This window comes from Labrus bergylta, chromosome 1 (genome assembly GCF_963930695.1).
Source record: "Labrus bergylta chromosome 1, fLabBer1.1, whole genome shotgun sequence".
Taxonomy (NCBI): domain Eukaryota; kingdom Metazoa; phylum Chordata; class Actinopteri; order Labriformes; family Labridae; genus Labrus; species Labrus bergylta.
Genome location: NC_089195.1, coordinates 6,286,309 through 6,305,783, shown reverse-complemented (window position 1 = coordinate 6,305,783; position 19,475 = coordinate 6,286,309). Strand labels below are relative to the sequence as shown.

At 40.5% G+C, this 19,475-nt stretch overlaps 1 long non-coding RNA gene across 6 annotated transcripts; it reads left to right on the top strand.

Annotated features, from left to right (window-relative positions):
• The first annotated feature begins 1,781 nt into the window (after window positions 1-1,781).
• On the top strand, window positions 1,782-11,936 carry LOC114920515 (uncharacterized). Of its 6 annotated transcripts, none has more exons than XR_010665128.1 (5): window positions 1,782-1,895; window positions 2,324-2,418; window positions 5,452-5,567; window positions 6,292-6,788; window positions 7,437-11,936. It is a non-coding gene; the product is annotated as an uncharacterized lncRNA (long non-coding RNA). The 6 variants fall into 6 exon arrangements; XR_010665133.1 differs by having other exon boundaries at window positions 6,292-7,522; window positions 7,595-11,936; XR_010665134.1 differs by having other exon boundaries at window positions 6,292-8,098; window positions 8,243-11,936.
• Window positions 11,937-19,475: the final 7,539 nt, after the last annotated feature.

Sequence of the window (19,475 nt, the reverse complement as noted above, 5' to 3'; positions counted from 1 at the left end):
TTTGGCAGAGTTTTTTCACATAAACATAAGGGATTTATTAACAATCAAATCTAGCCACACTTTTTTAGTTAGCTACTATACCACTTGTGACAAGGAAACTAAATCTCAGGTTAGACCTTCACTGTAAAATAGAAAACAAGAACAAGGTGATCCAGTTTTTCCTGTAAATTAAAACCCTTGATATATATTTGTTTGTGTTCCTTGTGAGGATGTCATGATACCAGATTTTAAAACTTTAAATATGATACTGGTAAAGGCAAGAAATATTGATATCTATGGCAATACTATGGCAGTACTATTGACTCCAGCGCACCCAAAATTGTGAAATTATTTGTTCATAACAATCAACGTGCAAATGAATGGTTAAAGGCATAATCAAAAGGATTTTCTCATGAAATAATGTAATAAAGATTCATATTGCAAAAATCCCCCTCACTCATCACATATAATCCAATTGAAATATTTGGTGATGCTCTTTATCTGCAGAGAATATTCCCTCTTTCCTTCTTTTCTTCAATATTTTGCATCAATTTGCAAGCATACTTTTCAATGCTATTAAATATAAAACTATAGTTTAAAAAAAGTGGCATCAAAATGTATCAAAGTATATTGTTCTTTGACAACCCTAGATTATTATTCATCAATCCTTCTGTAGAATACTTTGCCTTATTTCACTATTTTTACTGCATAATCATAAATAAAAAGTAAAAATGTGAAAAAACTTTGTTTTTCCTCTTGATTCACCTCAAAGCAGAAGTGTAGAAGGGTAACCTGACCTGACCTTCCTTCTGTATTTCTGTATCATAATCCTCAATCTGCAAGCCTCAATGAACAGACAGATTTAGTTTTAGCCACTAGAACACAAATAGTTTTTCTTTACCAAAACACACACAAACAAACAAAAAAAGCTACTATCCAAAGGACTCAGAGGGTTTAGCATCAGTAAACAATGAAAGAAGCTAAAAACAAAGTATATTTGACTTCTACTTTCTGTTAAGAAGAGCAAAAACTACAGTAAATTCAAATATGTATTACTGTAGCTTGTTCAGCACATTAGCAAGAAAACTGTAAATCATAGGGGATTAGTGTTCTGGAATAAACAAAGTCAGAAATGTTAATATCAAACTTCTTGGTTTATTTAAGATTTTTAAGGGGCCTCTGGACACTATAACCAATTAGAGGAATGAAAAATGTTACATAGTGGCTGGCCGATTGGCTAGTCATATTGACTTGTAGTAGTATTCACCCCCTTGGGCTTATCCCAACTTTACAGTGCTACAAGCTGGAATTCAAATATACTTACAAAATTGTCTATTAAGTTTTTGATAAACAAGCAAGAGCAGCCCAAAAAGCAAACAGTTTTTGTATTTACAAGTAAACCTGAGGGCTGTTGGTTTCACCCGATCTTTGTCAACGGTTTCACAGCACAGCACTCAACGTCTTCACTGCATACAGCACCAATGATTTTTAATTTGCAGCATGAAAACATTTGGAAAAGTTTGAAGTTCTTGAATACAAGACACAAATCCCTCTGGTTCCTAAAAGCTAAATAAGTTTATCACTGTCAGGGACTTTTGACATATTCTCCAACTTTAACTCCCACTGTGCAAAACATTACACATTAATAACACAACATTCACCATATTTTAATGAGGTTAATTAGGTCAGGTAAGAATGAAAATGATATTGACTGACCGCTGAATGTTTCTTAACATATGGAAGAATGCTTCCTAATTCTGTTGAAACATCATCAAACAAGGGCAGGGTCACACTCCCAGGGTTTGGCAACCTCCTCTCTATAAAATACCCCTTCCTCTTACTGCGGCTTCACCTTCACTGAGAAGAAAGCAGAGGTGGGCAGCTTCTTTCACATGTCTTTTTCGCCATCAAAGAAGGTAAAGTTATTCCCTTGGGTTTATTGATCTTTTTTCTCAAGAAAGACATTGAATTAAGCTCAAATATATATTTTTACAAAATTTAGAAGTTTGGCCTTAATTTAAGTTATTTTTCTCCTGAAACCTTGTTCAATTTTGAACATTTCCATATAAAAATTATATATTAAAATGCCATATTATCCCCTATAAGGGATGAGATGCTGTGTTTGTTAATTAATTAAAAATGTATAGAGTTCTCATTGGGTAGTTGCTTGACATGGGTCAAGTTCATTGGATCAAATCCATCCAAAGACTTGTTCTTCAAGATTTATAAAGTAAACATTACATTCAATTGGTTTTAGAGGGGAGTAACTAACTCAACAATGGTGAAGAAATGGATGATGTTATCGAGTGTCTTGACTTTTTTTAACGTGTTTTTTCTGTGTCAGTTGCTGTTGGAATCAATTGAAACTGCTGACTGAAGCAAGCTGACCACAGCTGCTGACCACAGCTGCCGTCCCCAATGCGGTCGAAAGCTACAAAGGTAAACCTACTTTGGAATGTAACATTTTAACATGTGAAATATATATTTTTCCGAAAGGTTTGATGTTATTGTATATTCCATTATAAGGGTTTAAATGACCAGCGACCAAGTTATAGATCTGTACTGGGTCTAGTCAGAGGGATCATGTCAGTCCTATTTAAGCCATCCTTCACTGTATTCCAAATGGCTTTAGGATTGATTTTAAGATGGTTTTGTTGTGGGTGCCACATTTGAAACCCATTCGCCTGAATAGGCGTATTATGTATTATTCTGTCTTTTCTGTGTTGTTTGTTTTTGTTTCATTAATGGCTTTTATGTGTTGTTACTTTACTTTGGTCAGCTGCTCCTGTTTAAATGTGGTTTAAAATTAACTTGACTCGAATTAATAACTGAAAATGTTTATCTAATTCATCCACAGCAAAGGTAGCATTACGTTTATTACAAGACTACGCCAAAACAATCACTGTCGAAAGATTTAATTGTTCGACAATGACATTTGTTTTTATGAGCTTTTACTGTAACTAATAGAATTTGACTGTATGCCACAGCTGAGTTGAGGATGCTTGCTGTCACCAGTATCACAATCAGAATCAGATTCAGATTTATTGGCCAAGAATGCTTACACACACAAGGAATTTAACTTTGGTGAACTGTGTTCTCTTATGTACAGGTACAACATTAAATATAAACAATAAACATAATAAGATGGGGCGCTGGTGGCGCAATGGTTAGTGCGCACGCCCCATGTATGGAGGCATCCCACCTGTGGCTTCTTTCCCGCATGTCGTTCCCCACTCACTCTCCCTGATTTCCGACTCTATCCCCTGTCCTGTCGCTCTATTAAAGGTACAAAAAGCCCCAAAATAAATCTTTAAAAAAAAACAAAAAAAACAAACAATAAACATAATAAGAAAAGACTAATATTTACATTACTAAATATAAAACAGTGCAGTGGTGAATAGTGCAAAAGATGCTAAAGTAACATGATAATAAGAAAAATGCAGTTATGTGACAGATGGGTCAATTAAGATGTCAATTACAGTATTTACATAAATAAGTGTGAGTATATTGATCATTTAAATTAAATAATATATATATATATATACATATATGTATATATACATACATATATGTATATTCACAGTGACGGTTGGATTAGAGTCATTTCACCGCGACAGGTCTGACACTCTGTGACTGATCAGCGTTTATCAGAGTGACAGCCTGGGGGAAGAAACTGTTCATATGATGGGTTGTTTCTGCATCGATGTTCTGTAACGCCTGCCAGAAGGGAGGAGTTTGAAAAGTTTGTGTCTGGGGTGTGAGGAGTCTGCAGTGATACTACCTGCCTGTTTCCTGTCCTGGGACTGGTATAAGTCCTGGATGGGGGGCAGGTTGACACCGATGATTTTTTCTCCTGAAGTCCACTGTCATCTCCACAGTCTTGAGCAGGTTCAGCTCCAGATGGTTCTGACTGCACCAGAGAGCCAGCTGTTCCACCGCCCGTCTGTAAGCAGACTCATCTCCATCCTCGAGGAGACCGATGACGGTGGTGTTGTCTGCAAATTTCAGGAGTTTCACAGAAGGTCCCCTGAGGTGCAGTCATTGGTGTAGAGGGAGAAGAGCAGTGTGGAGAGAACACACCCTTGGGGGGCACCAGTGCTGATTGTCCAGGTGCTGGATGTGATGCTCCCCAGCCTGACCTGCTGTCTCCTGTCACTCCGGAAGTTGGTAATCCACTGACAGGTGGAGGCCGGCACTGTGAGCTGGGTGAGTTTCTGGTGCAGGATGTCTGGGATGATGGTGTTGAAAGCTGAGCTGAAGTCCACAAACAGGATCTTAGCATAGGTCCTTGGGGAGTTGAGGTGATGCAGGATGTAGTTCAGACGCATGTTGACTGCATCATCCACCGACCTGTTGGCCTGGTAGGCAAACTGCAGGGGATCCAGCAGGGGGCCTGTGATGTCCTTCAGGTGGCTCAAAACCAGTCTCTCAAAGGACTTCATGACCACAGACGTCAGTGCGACGGGTATGTAGTCATTGAGTCCTGTGATGGCGGGTCTCTTTGGGACTGGGATGATGGTGGAGCTTCTGAAGCATGAGGGCACTTCACACAGCTCCAGTGATGTGTTGAAGATCTGCGTGAAGATGGGGGCCAGCTGCTCAGCACAGACTCTCAGGCAGGATAGGGACACACCATCTGGTCCTGGAGCCTTCCTGATCCTTTTTATTCACCGCGGGAGTTCTCCTCCTTTGTTCTGGTGGGCTGGATTAAAAAAAAACTAGGTTAGGAGGGAAACACATTTTTGCCAACATAATAATAAAATGCACTAGCAACTCACCACTGACTCATTATAATTCATTTTTTAAATATAGTTACTAAGTATTGTAATCGTATGATGTCATTCATTGTTTGTACAAATTACTTTCTTTCCCTTTTTTAAAGTTTTATATCTTTTATTTCATATGTCCGAAATAAACTTCAAACTAAACTAACTAACTAAACTAACTAATTGAATTAGTGATAATGATTTTTAAAGCATAGCGGGTTTTGCACAAAAAACTAAAACAAGTTACAGGACTTTTTAAAATCACATTTGCAAAAAAATGGCTTCCATAGTTTACTAATCGTTGGAAGCTCTAACATGAACTGCCAAAAGTTACATTCAAAACAGACAGAAGAGCCAATTTTGTGGGGTGACTTTCAGGAAATGTTTGTCAATGTTGACAATACATTTTTTACTAAATTTGTAGGGGTATAAAACAAAAGTCTAAATAATCAGTACTAACTTAACATCAAAGCATAAACCATCACCATCTGATTTGGACAATTTATATAACATGTAAAAGTAAAAATAAAGCCAAACCCAAAATTATTTAAATATCACATGTTCATTGATGATAATCCCTGCTGCAGAATATATTTGCATTTACATTTTAAGACTGTCTAATGCTTGCATATTTCCCCGTTTGAATCTCTGTTTAATAATTTTCATCAAAGAAACTATTTTAATCTCTGCTAAACTCTGTGTGCAGATGGCTGGCCTATACTGGATGGCAGGGATGCTGGCCTTTTTCCTGTCCACTCAAAACAGCATGGCTGCTTTGAGCCCTGACAGGCTGGCAACACTTGTAAAGGGAATCGGAAGAGAGTGAGTCAAAAATATTTTCCTATGGATATGTTCAGACCACCACTTAGTCAAGGGCAAAAACATGATTAGGGGCAGCAACGTAGGGAGCTATTGCTATGGGGTAAAGAAAGCAGATTTAATACTAACAGTGCACTCCTTTGTGAATCAGTTGGAATCCCTGAGATAGAGACAAGTGAATTATAGCTGACGTTGTAACTGCTATATCAATCAACCAACCAATCAATCATTATTTGTATAGCACCAATCTGTAAGTGTTATCGGAAGATGATTTATATGGGGTATTATTTAGTCAGGATTTCTCCTTTGTATTCCTTGCGTTCCTGTTGTCCACACTTCCATGCCGCCGTTGTCAATGGCAATCCTAATTCTCCCTTTTTCCCAACCCCTACTTTTTCAGTATTCTTGACTGGGAAGTGAGCCTTTTTAAGGGATAGCCAAACATCTTCAATCTTCAAAAGAAATGGGATAACTTACCATACTACTAAAACGGAGGGGTGGGAGGTATTTCCCCTACACAATTATTTGTTTTCTGTTATATTAAGGGTACCTAAATTGTTATTTTTCCCATGTAAGAAAGTTTAGAACTACTGAGGCCTATGCAAGGCAAACACAGAAAAATGCTCCTGGTGGTTCACAAAGTTTACTGCCCAAAACATATAAAACAGCATAAAGAATAGTACATTATGTGGCAAAATATGCTTAAACGTATGCTTTTTTTTTAAAGGTACAGAACAGACAGCAGCTCTTCTCTGGCTGTGAGGATCCCTCTCGTCAACAAACAGAACACAACAAACATCCTTCAGGAAGTGTTGGACGGTGATCCTCCTCATAATGTGAAAAATACAGTCGATAAGGATAAGGTCTACATAGGCAAGAGGGCTGTTGCAGCCAGAGTTCTGAAACACAGAGGATATGACAGGGTCAAAAGAACATGGAGACATAGAACGGGTTGTGGAAGATGCAGAGGATATGGCAGAGTCACAGGAACATGGAGACATAGAAAGGGTAGCAGGGTCAAGGTAGGCAGGAGATACAGAGGATATGGCAGCGTCAGAGGAAAATGGAGACATAGAAAGGGTAGCAGGGTCAAGGTAGGCAGGAGATACAGAGGATATGTTAGAGTCAGAGGAACATGGAGACATAGAAAGAGTTGTGGGGTCAAGGTAGGTTGGAGATACAGAGGACATGGCCGGGTCAAAGGAACATGGAGACATAGAACGGGTAGCAGGGTCAAGGTAGGCAGGAGATACAGAGGATATGTTAGAGTCAGAGGAACATGGAGACATAGAAAGGGTTGTGGGCTCAGGGGAGGTTGGAGATACAGAGGATATGGCAGGGTCAGAGGAAATTGGAAACATAGAACGGGTTGTGGGGTCAAGGTAGGCAGGAGATACAGAGGATATGTTAGAGTCAGAGGAACATGGAGACATAGAAAGGGTTGTGGGGTCAAGGTAGGTTGGAGATACAGAGGATATGGCACGGTCAGAGGAAAATGGAGACATAGAACAGGTAGCGGAGTCAGGGGAGGTTGGAGATACAGAGGATATGGCAGAGTCAGAGGAACATGGAGACATAGAAAGGGTAGCGGAGTCAGGGGAGGTTGGAGATACAGAGGATATGGCAGAGTCAGAGGAACATGGAGACATAGAAAGGGTTGTGGGCTCAGGGGAGGTTGGAGATACAGAGGACATGGCAGAATCAGAGGAACATGGAGACATAGAAAGGGTAGCGGAGTCAGGGGAGGTTGGAGATACAGAGGATATGGCAGAGTCAGAGGAACATGGAGACATAGAAAGGGTTGTGGGCTCAGGGGAGGTTGGAGATACAGAGGATATGGCACGGTCAGAGGAAAATGGAGACATAGAACAGGTAGCGGGGTCAAGGTAGGTTGGAGATACAGAGGACATGGCAGCGTCAGAGGAACTTGGAGACATAGAAAGGGTAGCAGGGTCAAGGTAGGCAGGAGATACAGAGGATATGTTAGAGTCAGAGGAACATGGAGACATAGAAAGAGTTGTGGGGTCAAGGTAGGCAGGAGATACAGAGGATATGTTAGAGTCAGAGGAACATGGAGACATAGAAAGAGTTGTGGGGCCAAGGTAGGTTGGAGATACAGAGGACATGGCCGGGTCAAAGGAACATGGAGACATAGAACGGGTAGCGGGGTCAAGGTAGGTTGGAGATACAGAGGACATGGCAGCGTCAGAGGAACTTGGAGACATAGAAAGGGTTGTGGGCTCAGGGGAGGTTGGAGATACAGAGGATATGGCACGGTCAGAGGAAAATGGAGACATAGAACGGGTAGTGGGGTCAAGGTAGGCAGGAGATACAGAGGATATGTTAGAGTCAGAGGAACATGGAGACATAGAAAGAGTTGTGGGGCCAAGGTAGGTTGGAGATACAGAGGACATGGCCGGGTCAAAGGAACATGGAGACATAGAACGGGTAGCGGGGTCAAGGTAGGTTGGAGATACAGAGGACATGGCAGCGTCAGAGGAACTTGGAGACATAGAAAGGGTAGCAGGGTCAAGGTAGGCAGGAGATACAGAGGATATGTTAGAGTCAGAGGAACATGGAGACATAGAAAGGGTTGTGGGCTCAGGGGAGGTTGGAGATACAGAGGATATGGCACGGTCAGAGGAAAATGGAGACATAGAACGGGTAGTGGGGTCAAGGTAGGCAGGAGATACAGAGGATATGTTAGAGTCAGAGGAACATGGAGACATAGAAAGAGTTGTGGGGCCAAGGTAGGTTGGAGATACAGAGGACATGGCCGGGTCAAAGGAACATGGAGACATAGAACGGGTAGCGGGGTCAAGGTAGGTTGGAGATACAGAGGACATGGCAGCGTCAGAGGAACTTGGAGACATAGAAAGGGTAGCAGGGTCAAGGTAGGCAGGAGATACAGAGGATATGTTAGAGTCAGAGGAACATGGAGACATAGAAAGAGTTGTGGGGTCAAGGTAGGCAGGAGATACGGAGGATATGTTAGAGTCAGAGGAACATGGAGACATAGAAAGAGTTGTGGGGCCAAGGTAGGTTGGAGATACAGAGGACATGGCCGGGTCAAAGGAACATGGAGACATAGAACGGGTAGCGGGGTCAAGGTAGGTTGGAGATGCAGAGGACATGGCAGCGTCAGAGGAACTTGGAGACATAGAAAGGGTAGCAGGGTCAAGGTAGGCAGGAGATACAGAGGATATGTTAGAGTCAGAGGAACATGGAGACATAGAAAGAGTTGTGGGGTCAAGGTAGGCAGGAGATACGGAGGATATGGCACGGTCAGAGGAAAATGGAGACATAGAACGGGTAGTGGGCTCAGGGGAGGTTGGAGATACAGAGGATATGGCACGGTCAGAGGAAAATGGAGACATAGAACGGGTAGTGGGGTCAAGGTAGGCAGGAGATACAGAGGATATGTTAGAGTCAGAGGAACATGGAGACATAGAAAGAGTTGTGGGGCCAAGGTAGGTTGGAGATACAGAGGACATGGCCGGGTCAAAGGAACATGGAGACATAGAACGGGTAGCGGGGTCAAGGTAGGTTGGAGATACAGAGGACATGGCAGCGTCAGAGGAACTTGGAGACATAGAAAGGGTAGCAGGGTCAAGGTAGGCAGGAGATACAGAGGATATGTTAGAGTCAGAGGAACATGGAGACATAGAAAGAGTTGTGGGGTCAAGGTAGGCAGGAGATACGGAGGATATGTTAGAGTCAGAGGAACATGGAGACATAGAAAGAGTTGTGGGGCCAAGGTAGGTTGGAGATACAGAGGACATGGCCGGGTCAAAGGAACATGGAGACATAGAACGGGTAGCGGGGTCAAGGTAGGTTGGAGATGCAGAGGACATGGCAGCGTCAGAGGAACTTGGAGACATAGAAAGGGTAGCAGGGTCAAGGTAGGCAGGAGATACAGAGGATATGTTAGAGTCAGAGGAACATGGAGACATAGAAAGAGTTGTGGGGTCAAGGTAGGCAGGAGATACGGAGGATATGTTAGAGTCAGAGGAACATGGAGACATAGAACGGGTAGTGGGGTCAAGGTAGGCAGGAGATACAGAGGATATGTTAGAGTCAGAGGAACATGGAGACATAGAAAGGGTAGTGGGGTCAAGGTAGGCAGGAGATACAGAGGATATGTTAGAGTCAGAGGAACATGGAGACATAGAAAGGGTTGTGGGCTCAGGGGAGGTTGGAGATACAGAGGATATGGCACGGTCAGAGGAAAATGGAGACAAAGAACGGGTAGTGGGGTCAAGGTAGGCAGGAGATACAGAGGACATGGCAGCGTCAGAGGAAAATGGAGACATAGAAAGGGTAGCAGGGTCAAGGTAGGCAGGAGATACAGAGGATATGTTAGAGTCAGAGGAACATGGAGACATAGAAAGAGTTGTGGGCTCAGGGGAGGTTGGAGATGCAGAGGACATGGCAGCGTCAGAGGAACTTGGAGACATAGAACGGGTAGCGGGGTCAAGGTAGGCAGGAGATACAGAGGATATGTTAGAGTCAGAGGAACATGGAGACATAGAAAGGGTTGTGGGGCCAAGGTAGGTTGGAGATACAGAGGACATGGCCGGGTCAAAGGAACATGGAGACATAGAACGGGTAGCGGGGTCAAGGTAGGTTGGAGATACAGAGGACATGGCAGCGTCAGAGGAAAATGGAGACATAGAAAGGGTAGCAGGGTCAAGGTAGGCAGGAGATACAGAGGATATGTTAGAGTCAGAGGAACATGGAGACATAGAAAGAGTTGTGGGCTCAGGGGAGGTTGGAGATACAGAGGATATGGCACGGTCAGAGGAAAATGGAGACATAGAACGGGTAGTGGGGTCAAGGTAGGCAGGAGATACAGAGGATATGTTAGAGTCAGAGGAACATGGAGACATAAAACGGGTAGTGGGGTCAAGGTAGGTTGGAGATACAGAGGACATGGCAGCGTCAGAGGAACTTGGAGACATAGAACGGGTAGCGGGGTCAAGGTAGGCAGGAGATGCAGAGGATATGTTAGAGTCAGAGGAACATGGAGACATAGAAAGGGTTGTGGGGTCAGGGGAGGTTGGAGATACAGAGGACATGGCAGAGTCAGAGGAACATGGAGACATAGAAAGGGTTGTGGGGTCAGGGGAGGTTGGAGATACAGAGGACATGGCAGAGTCAGAGGAACATGGAGCCATAGAAAGGGTTGTGGGGTCAGGGGAGGTTGGAGATACAGAGGATATGGCACGGTCAGAGGAAAATGGAGACATAGAACGGGTTGTGGGGTCAAGGTAGGCAGGAGATACAGAGGATATGTTAGAGTCAGAGGAACATGGAGACATCGAAAGGGTTGTGGGCTCAAGGTAGGTTGGAGATACAGAGGACATGGCACGGTCAGAGGAAAATGGAGACATAGAACAGGTAGCGGAGTCAGGGTAGGTTGGAGATACAGAGGATATGGCAGAGTCAGAGGAACATGGAGACATAGAAATGGTTGTGGGCTCAGGGGAGGTTGGAGATACAGAGGATATGGCACGGTCAGAGGAAAATGGAGACATAGAACAGGTAGCGGGGTCAAGGTAGGTTGGAGATGCAGAGGACATGGCAGCGTCAGAGGAACTTGGAGACACAGAATGGGTAGCAGGGTCAAGGTAGGCAGGAGATACAGAGGATATGTTAGAGTCAGAGGAACATGGAGACATAGAAAGGGTTGTGGGTTTAGGGGAGGTTGGAGATACAGAGGACATGGTAGAGTTAGAGGAACAGGGAGACAATGAATGACATAGACAGACAGAAAGAGACAGACTGCATTTGCTTGTTAATAAGTCATAGTCCCTTTTTTGCAGTTTACGTAAGTGCCGTAAGTAGTTAACTCCCCTGCCGGCTCTTTAGAACTGCCTTGCCTCTGTAACCCCTCTGTTTCTTCCTCCGAAGAAGGTACAGAGGAGGGATGACTTTGTCCCCCCATTAAGCCCCCTTGACATTCAGATTGAAGGTGATACGTCCAGGGGCATAAATATGGCAGCTTGAGATGGCAGTCTGAATATGACTTAAGAATGTTTATCCATGCTTTGGATCATCAGGGTTTTTTGTTTAAACTTAATTACCTTTAATTTAGTAGTTGTAAATATATTTCATTTAAGATGGCTTAAAGGCAACACCTATATGACAGGAATATTTCTTAAGCACTTACATGCTCTAGTGGGATTGTAAAAACTGATTTTATGTCAAAACAAATTTCAAGAAACAGCATTTTGCTATATTTCTTCAGAAGAAAAAAATTTGCTCAGCTCATCTTCAGTATTTTTGTTATCTTACTATATGCTTTTGTTAAACATTACCCATTCGAAAACTGCTCTGTTATTTTCTGATTAAAGCTTGGCTTGGCATTGATTCTGGTGTGTCAGTAAATCATTTGTTCACCTCTCACTTAAAGCTCTGCCTTATTCTTTATTCACAAGATAGAAAGTGGCAGAAAGATGGTGCCACTCTTCATGCATGTGCATTTCATAAAACAATGGAAAATAAAAATACACTATGCAACATCACAGTCAATTATCAATACTATGACACAGTGCACTGAATACCAAAATACTGCAGATATACTGCAATGTAGGATGGCCAACATAGGCAAATAATTGGCAACAGCTGAAATGTAAAAAACAACTATGAGAAAACACATGCAAAAGTTAATATCAAATGCATCTTTGGGAAATGAAAAACATGCCTGAAAAATGGTTATACACGCAGACTATGCAAATAGACAAACTAGGAGATATAAAGTAAGACTGACCTGGACAATAGAATGTATAAAACATGGATGTGTCAGTGATGTCACCAATTGGTTGTTGGACTGACATTTTTTGTAGCCAATGAAATTCTCAAACCATATGGCTGCTTCAATCATTACTTCGGGGTGATTTCTTCATGCAGACATGTAGGAGATTGTTTTAAAGTACGAGTGGTTTTCAGAACTGCATATAAGTAATAATAAGGTGTTATTTACACCAAGATAGGCTATGAGAGCCATGAATTATTTGGAGAAAACGGGCAAATCTATGTAAAATTAGACATTAAGTACTCCCATATAGTTGGAATGGAAAGATCCTTGTGCTGGAGACTTGCAGTTGACTGAGGCTCTGACGAACAAAAATTCACTATATGGGGTCACCCCTATCATAATGAGGCATCAGTATTAATTTCAGTAAGTTTCATAACCAGCTTAAAATTCCCCTCAGGAACATTAATAATATTGTAAAAAAAGTTGATGTGATTTTTAACGCTTACTAAGTTGACTCGAAAGGTTTCCTGCTGACAATAACTGTTTACTTGAATGTGAACCTTACAGGTTAAACTGAGACTAATGGATAGTGATAAAGATGTGTTGTGTGGTGATCAGATAAAACAAATTGAACCAATGATTCAAGTTAAGTTTCAAACAGCCAAATGTGATTCTTGATTAGGGTTGGAAAATGTCCATCCAAAATACCCTTCCAAGGCAGGCCAGCAGTTACATGATAGCACAATTGGTCCAGTCAATGTTTAACTACCTAAATCCAACTGCACAATGTTTTTATTCAGTGCTTCCTTCTAGATATAATCTCTAAGACAAGTCCAAATAAGGGCATGGAGCCTCTGGGGGTTTGCCCATGGCTCTGCTCTTAAAAATACCACTTCCTTCGAAATGCATTTGTAGCACTTTTCACTCGGAACAAAACACAGACCACAGCATCTGTAAGACGTCTTTCTCCATCAAAGCAGGTAGGATTTCTACTTGATTTAGTACATACCATAATAAAAAAAACAAGGTGGGGTTTTTCATTCATTTTAATTTAACACATCAAGCAAAATATCATCATGGGCAGAAAGATTGAGTAAATAAGTTGCATTGCATTTATATATATGGCTTAATTTATCAGTTTAAAGTTATGGCATGTGGATTTTGAAATAGCACTTAGCACATAAAATACTCCAATTTCTAGATGACATAAAGTTTTTTGTTGGACACAAGTATTGTATGAATAGCAGATAGAAATTACCTCTTGTCTTTGCCCCAAAAGTGTTTTTGTTTTTTTGCTATACAGAAGTCAAATTTTTTCCCGACTTCTTCAAGTTTTTTAAAAATCTTTTCAACTGAAACAAATGTGAATAAGCCACATTGGAGTAAAACTCTATGCAACAGAAGCCACTGTGGCTGCAGGCATCAAGCAGGATAATGACACTGGGAATGTCCCTAAATTTCCCAAAATTGACATCACACTGCTTTGAAGATGTCCTCTTTCGGCAATAACTATGCCTCCAGGTTAGATACGGTGTGTTTGCTTCTTGAGCTCATTTGCTAAAGTTTACCAAGTCCAGATGTGTCCTTCTTTTCATGTGGCTAAATTGTTGAAATGCTCTGTTTGATAGAACTTATTTACCATTACAAAAGAAAAAAAGTACATAGTTTTATTATTAAAAAAATGTAAAATTTAAGGTAATAAGAGACTCTGCAATACGGTGAAGACAATTAGGGCAATCAAAATGGAGAGAAACCAGACAAAAGGAGGAAGACAAGAAACACTGGGGACAAGACCTACAGGAAAAGCAGGAAACACAAAAGACACACAGAGAACTCAAGAATGTAACATTATTTATTGTGTGTCCGGTGCAAATGAATCTTCTCTACCAATGATCTGTCTATCTGTGATCTTTATTCTTGCAAGAAGGAGCAAACAAAACAGAGTACTACAGCAGTCTGGGAAAAGATCGAAGACGGCAAAGGGAAAACACACTTTTATACATTGTATCAAAAGGGAGGGGTGGAGATAGACAAACTCTGTTGTAGGGCAGATTAAGAGTTTGGCGCTAAACAAAGTCTAGGCAGTTTATGTTATTTTTTTTCAAAGAAAAGCAGAAGGTCACGTATAGGCCTCTGGTAAACAGGATATGTGTGGGCCAGGTGCGATTTGAACAGCGTTCTTTTAGCAAATGTCAAGCAATTATATCAGCATCACATCAGCAAAATTCATTTTCCATTACACAACACATACAGGACATAAAGAAACACGAGGAGAAGAAATAAAACAGGAAACTCTAAAGACGTAACAAGGTAAATGCACAGTAGCAATACACACAGGGAGAAACATGGATACAAATGACAAAATGAAATAGGAAGCACTAGAAATGTGTATGTGAGATTTACACAGGGATTAAATCAAGAGAAGGGATTAATGCAAAATAAAACAGGAAATTAATTCTAAACACTGAAATTAACAAAATATAAAACTAAACAAGAAAAAATCGTGACAATTTTATATATAACTGCAACCTTCAGTCCTTAGTGATGTTTTTCCAATGTTTTTAATGTTTCCTCAATATTTGTGTAAACCTAATATTAAATGTAGAAAAACTATAGGTGGCTGTACATGTAGCACATGGTATGTGGTGGAGAACCCTTAACAATGACATGCAGCAGTGAATAAACCTGTTTATTATCCTTTATGTTTGTTAAAAACAGATGGCTTTTCTCTCCTGGATGGCTGTAACGCTGGCTTTGTTGCTGCCTGTCGAAACCAGTTTGGCTGCAGTGGATCAAAACGAACTTGCAGACATTGTAGGGGAGATCATAAACAGGTGAATACTGTCTATGGATACATATTGGATGTCAGAATTTTATCACCATTCTCATGATAAAGACATTACAGGTTGACCAACTTAGTTCTCTCTCTCTCTCTCTCTCTCTCTCTCTCTCTCTCTCTCTCTCTCTCTCTCTAATATTTATATTAACTGAAGCATCTCACATTTTAAGCTTTATCACAAAGTACATTTTTGCAGTGACACTGATTCTTTGAGTTAAACAAGGCTGATATAGTTACATTTTAATAAAAATAAATATATAAGAATCAAACAAATTACCATAAGTTAAGAAGCCCACTTTACAGTTAAGATGTGTTACTACAACATCTGTGCATTATATTGTTATATTGGCTAACAAACATGTGACAGATGGTCAAGTTTTTTCTCAATTTCTCCATTAAGGAATCCGGGTGTTATTGCAACTGATGTAAAATATATAAAATCCAAGAAAGTAAAGATTGCCTGATTGAGGTACCTTCAGCTGTCTAATGGCTTTAATACATCTATGCTTCTGTCATAGTAGGCACGCAGAAGAGGACTGATCCATAGTAAAGTTGCCTTTGTATTCAGATTTCAATCTTTTCACAATATATCGTATAATGAAGAGACTAAACTGGAATTCAAATAAATACATTTGAATATATATAAAGTTGTTTTGTGTTAATTATCTCTATATGGTATAGTTTGTCCTTCCATCTATGAATCCCTCTAAACTGGATCAAATGATCAAACATAGCAATAACACATTGTGTTTTTTTTTTATTCAGGTTCAAACCAAGCTACAATGGTCGAAATGGTAACATGTAAGTAAAAGAAAAAAAAGTAAGTTAATCATAAAGCATTTCAGAATAAAAGCTTTGCTGTTTATTATAGCCAAGAAATGAAGCAAAAAGACAAGACAACAAAAAAATAAAGCACCACAGACCTACAAAGCACATTTTAATTTCCACATCACTCATTTCAGTGAAGCTATTCGATGCTTCCTGTGCCACGGTCCTTGTCCTTTGTCCTTGACAAACTCCCTGATTAGGGTGACTATACATCCTGATTTGACCTGGATCGTCGGGTTTTCATCTCAGTGTATCGAGTCAACACAAATATGCATAATAGAATATGACCCAGTTTTGAACAGTCACTCTCCTGGTTTTATCCAACCAAAATAACACACCATGCTTGCAACACTGATTTGTCTGTATATGTCAGTCAATCTTGCGGCCAAGGCTGTTGCTTATTTAACCAATATAAAAACGCACACACCAGACGCCGGTCAGCGCTGTGTCTGGACTGACATTGGCCATTAATGCCCTGGCAAGAAGGATTTAAGATGGGGTGCAAGCGGTGGTGAGGTCTCCCAATCCAAGCGTCCTACAGCATAGTAGCAGGGGAATGTAGAAGGAGGAGACTATGCAGAGGAGAACACTTGAGGAGATGAGCTGGGGGAGAGACACGCAACCCGCACAAGAGGAAAATCCCCACAAAAAATGTAATGTTCACTGTTAGGTGGGGGTTATTTCTGTATGAGATGGACAATTATGAAATCATGAAACAGACTGTGGATCATCTTAGATTTATTCAGCCATGGTCAGATAACACAGAAACACAACACACATGGCTGACAAAGTGCAGACCATCGCTGACCCATGCTGACCAAGATCTCACAATCATTGACAATCATTGGCAAAGTGGCCATCATGGGCAAAATGGCAAAATGGCAAAATGGCAAAGTCTTCATCACACAGTGTGGCTTATATTCTGCTAGAAGGTACAGCCCACAAATTCCTTTCCATTTGGGTACATCACTATAAAACAATAAAGATGACATGACACTGATTTGTATACGTATCAGATGTAGACTCTCTGTCTAGCAAACAGTTGCTAACAACATACAGTTGGCTCCTATCCATTTATAGATCTGCTACTACTTAGGTGCTTCAACCATATAAGGTTACAGCTTCACAGACCCAAAAGTAGAATTACTGTGAGGTGGTTGACACAATTTAAAGATATGTCCACAAAATTATCAAGATGAATGAATCCATGAAAATACGTACTAACATTCACGAAAAGAGGGAAATAGGAAGACAAATATCAATGTTGATTTTCTTTAGGCTTCAACTAGCATAATAAATGACTCTGTCCAATGTTGCAATGTGGACACAGCCCATAGACATCATGACAACAGTTGAATACACATCCACATCCTCACATGCAAACATCGCTGAAGATGCTTGCAGAGTCACATTTGCACAAAATCTGCTCACATAATTGTAATGTTGTCTAAGATGTTGTCTGTATGTCTTAAAGGCAGAATGTGCAACATTTTACACATAAATACAGCAGAAATCAAGTATATCCTCTGTAAATGTCTCTCTGAGTCATGACTATACAATGAGTATACAATGTGCTATTGTAACGTCGTTTATATCATGTCTACATGGACGGAAGGGCCTAGAGAAAAGAAGAATACCCCGTTGTGTAGAAATAAAAAGTCTGAAGTGAGATGAATAAACTGAGAATGTTTTGTTTTGTGACAAAACAAGTTTTCATTTAGTTGAATTTTGTGGACATAATATGCAGTTGAAAAGAATAGAATCGAAATATGTTTTGCAATATAATGTATTGCAATTCTCAGCATAGCAAAATGTTTAAAATCGCAATAATATCGCATCGTGACTCAAATATTTGATAATATCGTATCATGGGGCCTATGGTGATTCCCACCCTTAACAGTTGCACTCAGACACCTTCAGTGGGCGCCAAAGCACACTGAACCAAATTCCTTCATATTGCTGCTTTAATGAAATTAGATACAAGAGGGTGTCAGGCTTCATTCTGTTTAAAGTCTCAGTATTTTCTGGGCTTAAGAGTCCAACTTTTGTTTACGACAGAGCTTATTTTCCTCCATAATCCAACTTTATATACAAAAAAACAACCTTTTGCTTTTTATCATCTGAAACAGGGTGATGCTAACATCTGGGGTGGCTTACAAAAATGCATCATCCGTGCAACACACCGCTTTATGGATTTACTGTTTATAATAACACCTGGTTTTGTGTGTGTATCTGCTTTCTTTGACAGGAGATATCCCATGTTCAGTGTGGCTGTAAGCATCCCATACAACCAAGAAATAAAAAAGTACGATATCCGTAAAGTGACGGACACTGGTAATGATGTGCGGGAAACAATTCTCAATTGTAAAGTCTACAACAGCTTGAGGGTGGTCGCAGCCACAGTTCTGAGATGGCCCAACGTTCTGGATCAGTGTCCTAATGAAACTGTGCAGTGGCCTGATGTTCTGAATAAATGTGGCAATCTGACTTGGTTTCAAGTAAATGAAACGTGCAATGGTACAGTTCGATTTGGTAGAGCTGATCATGCGGAGTACCGAATTCTTCAGCACTTCATCGACTTCCAAAGTCTGAACAAAGATGATTTGTTAGTTTTCTATGTTCTTGCTTCACCATGTGATAAACAATGCACAAACAAATTGAGTCCTAGGAGCATTCTTCGAAGTATTAAGGTGATTCAGAAATGGAAAAACTATGCTTTTGTGTTTTCAGATGTGTTCAAACCTCGTAGTGGGGACGAAATACCTGAGGAGGACCGTAGACAAGCCCTTGAGCGGCTTGGTAGGTCAATTGGTCTGGAAAACATATTTCGCTGTACACGACAAGGTACAATGCAATGTACGAGCTGCTCTCGTGATAATACAGTGGCACCCTATTGTTTTTCATATGAATTCAGACGAGTTCAGGGAAGCAGAGGAGGTGGCAAGGTCAGTAGAAGGCATGAATGGGGGAAAATGTAAAATAGTGACAAAGATGACCGTGTAACCTTCTCACAAAGTGGCAATGAGGTCAGTAATACAGATGATGAGGATAATAAAGGAGAAGGCCAGGGGGGCAGTTACAGCCGAGCAGACTTGGTTTATCCTTGCACATCCCAAGAACATTTTAATTTCATCTTTTTGAATTCATTTTGACCTTATTTTGATCTGGCAGTGTGCTTCAGCTTTGAATGCAGGTTCATGTTTCACAGGCATAACCAAGACCTAAACAATGATTTGCTATGCTTCATTTATTTTTGACAATACGCAGATAAATATGATGTTAACAGCCAAGGCAAAGAACTGAATAAAGTTTTTTCAGAGTTTTCGATTTTGACTGTATGCATTCACATGTAATGGCTTTTTAAACAGTGTACTATATGGGAGGGTTTAATTATTATCAAATCATTTTATCCAATTATTTTATGACTTTAATCATTACTTTTTTTATATGATCTGCCTTTTTTTATTTAATTGTTTCTTTTTAC